Here is a 3,558-nt window from a genome sequence, read left to right on the forward strand (position 1 = left end):
CCCTTGGGGAAGCTCCAGAAGAGAATCCGTTTTTTCCCGATTCTACAAGCTGCCTGTATCCTTGGCTCATAGCCTCGTCCTCCATTGCCAAAACCAGCAGCCTAGCATCTTTAACTCTCTCTCTGGCCTCTGTTTCTGCTGCTACATCACTTCTCTCTCTGTCACCATAATCACGATTTTCTTCTCAGACTCTGACTGTCCTGCCTCCTTTTTTTTTTTTTTTTTTGAGACGGAGTCTCGCTCTGTTGCCCAGTCTAGAGTGCAGGGGCCGGATCTCAGCTCACTGCAAGCTCCACCTCCCGGGTTTACGCCATTCTCCTGCCTCAGCCTCCCGAGTAACTGGGACTACAGGCGCCCGCCACCTTGCCCGGCTAGTTTTTTGTATTTTTTTTTAGCAGAGACAGGGTTTCACCGTGTTAGCCAGGATGTTCTCGATCTCCTGACCTTGTGATCCACCCGTCTCGGCTTCCCAAAGTGCTGGGATTACAGGCTTGAGCCACCGCACCCGGCCTCTGCCTCCTTCTTAAAGGAAGTCCCTTGGGATGACATTGGGCCCACCCAGATAGTCCAGGATAATCTCCCTTGCTTACAATTTGTAATCTCATCTGCAAAGTCCCTTTTGCCACGCGAAGAACGTTCACAGGTGGAGATGTGGATGTGACACCTTTGAGGGCCATTATTCTGTCTACCACACTCACCTCTTGGAAGAGGATTATTTTAGCACGTCTCGTTCGTGAGCCTGCTTGTGTCATCGTAACACAGCTCACCATCATTTGGGTTCAGCTATTTATAGGAACCTGAACCCTAATGCCCAGCCCTAACTCAAACCCCATCTCTACTGTTTTTCCTGATGGATCTGGAATGTAGGAATCTGTCCGAGGCTGGGGAAGGTGGCTAGTGGCCCAAGCGGTTAGAGGAGTGCTGGTTTCCATTTGATCCTCCCATCTCAGCCTCATGCCTATATCTACTTCTCTGATGGGCTTCATATTCCCTGTCCCAATGCAAAGTATCTTAGATAAATTCTCTAGAAAATAAACTTCTGGGCCGGGCGCAGTGGCTCAAGCCTGTAATCCCAGCACTTTGGGAGGCCGAGACGGGCGGATCACGAGGTCAGGAGATCGAGACCAACCTGGCTAACACGGTGAAACCCCGTCTCTACTAAAATACAAAACTAGCCGGGCGAGGTGGCGGGTGCCTGTAGTCCCAGCTACTCGGAAGGCTGAGGCAGGAGAATGGCGTAAAACCCAGGAGGCGGAGCTTGCAGTGAGCTGAGATCTGGCCACTGTACTCCAGTCCGGGCGACAGAGCGAGACTCCGCCGCAAAAAAAAAAAAAAGAAAAAAGAAAATAAACTTCTGGTCTTTGAGGAGGAAGGAGGAAGCATCTTTTTGTCTGACTCTGTGGGATAGGAGAAGGAACCTGGCTAACTCCTCTGTAGCCGATGTTCCAGCAACAACCATTTTATGGATTAAGGATTGTATTCAACTGTCCCTGACAAAATGTGACCACAGTGGTTTAACCAGATAACTGTTGATTTGAAAATAACAACAACAACAACAAGAAATCTAGTGGTTGCTGCCCAGGCTGGTGCAGCAGCTCTAAGGTGAAACAGATGTCCCATCTCCTTCTCTTTCCCTTCGGCAGGTGGCTTTCACACTTGTGGCACTGCTAGGTACTTTGATCACTATTAGGGCAGGAGGAATGGGGAAGGGCAGAGGGAAGAAGGCTTTTGCTTGCTCCCCTTTGCTCCTTTAATTCAGGAAAACTCTTTAGCTTTCCTGGAAGTCCTCCAAGTGGACTTTCATTGGCCAGAACTGGATTGAGGGGCTGCCTCTAGTGGCGAGAGAGTCTGGGGAGTGAGTTTTTATTTCAGCAGAGTACATCATGGCCCTGGATAAAATCAAGGTCTCTTGGCAAGAAGGAAGGGTGACAGGCTATTGGATAGACAGCTGGGAACACCTTCTATGCCTGCCTCCCCATCTTTGAAATTCCTGTGTGTCTAAGCACTGAGTCTCTCAAGCATTCTCCAGAACAAATGGATTCACCTCTGAGTAGATTATAATTTCCTTTAATCTGCCATTTGTTATTCATCTTCCTAAATGATCTCTTTTACCTGCCATTGTCATCTCTCCCATTCTTCCTGTCTTTGTGGGTAGTATTCTTTTTAAGATTGTTTACTATCATTTTAGAGGGATTTTAAAGGGAGGGGTAACCCATTTGTGTGAGGTTGACTAGGGAGGTTGACTAGAGCTCCAAGGAGGTGCTTCTAACCACAGTGGCTCTGGATGTTCTAGGAGGAGGAGGAGGCTTGCGTTAGGGAATGCTAGAGTTGGGGAGAGGAGGTGGGACCAGAAAAGGAGGACTGGGCAGGGAGGGTCTGGGTCAGAAATGAAGGAGGCATGTTAGAGAGACTGATGAAAAGGAATGGGGTGGGAGGGAGGGAGGAAGAGAAGAAATAAAGAAAGAAAGAAGCAAGTAACATTTCCTTCCTTTCCTTTCCTTCCTTTCTTTCCTTCCATTTCGTTCTCTCTCTCTCTCTCTCCTTTCTTTCTTGAGACAGAGTCTTGCTCTGTTGTCCAGGCTGGAGTATAGTGGTGTGATCTTGGCTGACTATAATCTCCATCTCCCGAGGCTCAGACATGATTCTCCTGCCTCAGCCACCCGAATATCTGGGATTACAGGCATGCACCACCACACCCAGCTAATTTTTGTATTTTTAGTAGAGACGGGATTTAAGCATCTTGGCTAGGCTGGTCTCGAACTCCTGACCTCAAGTGATTTGCCCACCTTGGCCTCCCAAAATGCTGGGATTACAGGTGTGAGCCACTACACCTGGCCACAACTAACATTTGCTGAAGGTCCACTAGGGAACCGGCAGGCTGCCTTTACTACATTCTTATTGCCTAGCAACTTCCCATCCCTGCCAGTCTCAGCTACATGAGGAAAAGGCTTTTGGCTGACCCCACTGGGGGCAGGATGGGAATCTGTGAGGCTCCCTCCAAATTCTAGAATGTGTAAAAGTATCTCGAGCTTGCCGCCTTCCAGGGCTTTCAAACAAGAAGCGGGACACATACCTTTCAACTTTAAGATCCCTGAATTTATTTAGGAGATCTAGCCCCATGAATTTGTTCAGGAAAGGGGCATGAGGCTGTTTTTAGGAGGCCCACATCAGCATTTTGTGCAATAGCACTTCTTGTGGGGAAAAGAAAGAGAGATCAGCCTGTTACTGTGTCTATATAGAAGGAAGCAGACATAAGAGACTCCATTTTGTTCTGTATTTGATGTTTTGTTTTTCTAAGACCACCAGAGCGGGTACAAAAGAACCAGCGACTAGGCAAGGGTAGGAGCAAAACTGCAAGTTTATTTTGGTCACCTAGCTTCAAGGGAAGAAGGTGGGTAGGGAGAGGTCTGTTGGCCCCCCGACAAAAGGGGCCCCCAGAGTCACCCGTACAGCTCTCGGACGGAGTTCCCGCAGTCCTAACATCCCGACAGGAGTGGAGGACTGAGGAAGGCCGCGCGTGGCGTGCCTCCGGAGCGGCTTTTCTAGGAGTGGGAGGGC

At 49.0% G+C, this 3,558-nt stretch overlaps 1 pseudogene; it reads right to left on the reverse strand.

Annotated features, from left to right (window-relative positions):
* Positions 1-2,825: 2,825 nt before the first annotated feature.
* Positions 2,826-3,558, reverse strand: part of LOC108533627 (nucleophosmin-like) — a 5,726-nt pseudogene continuing 4,993 nt past the window's right edge.

The sequence above is a fragment of the Rhinopithecus bieti genome, unplaced genomic scaffold, assembly GCF_001698545.2.
Source record: "Rhinopithecus bieti isolate Rb0 unplaced genomic scaffold, ASM169854v2 scaffold_11488, whole genome shotgun sequence".
In the NCBI taxonomy this organism is placed as follows: Eukaryota; Metazoa; Chordata; class Mammalia; order Primates; family Cercopithecidae; genus Rhinopithecus; species Rhinopithecus bieti.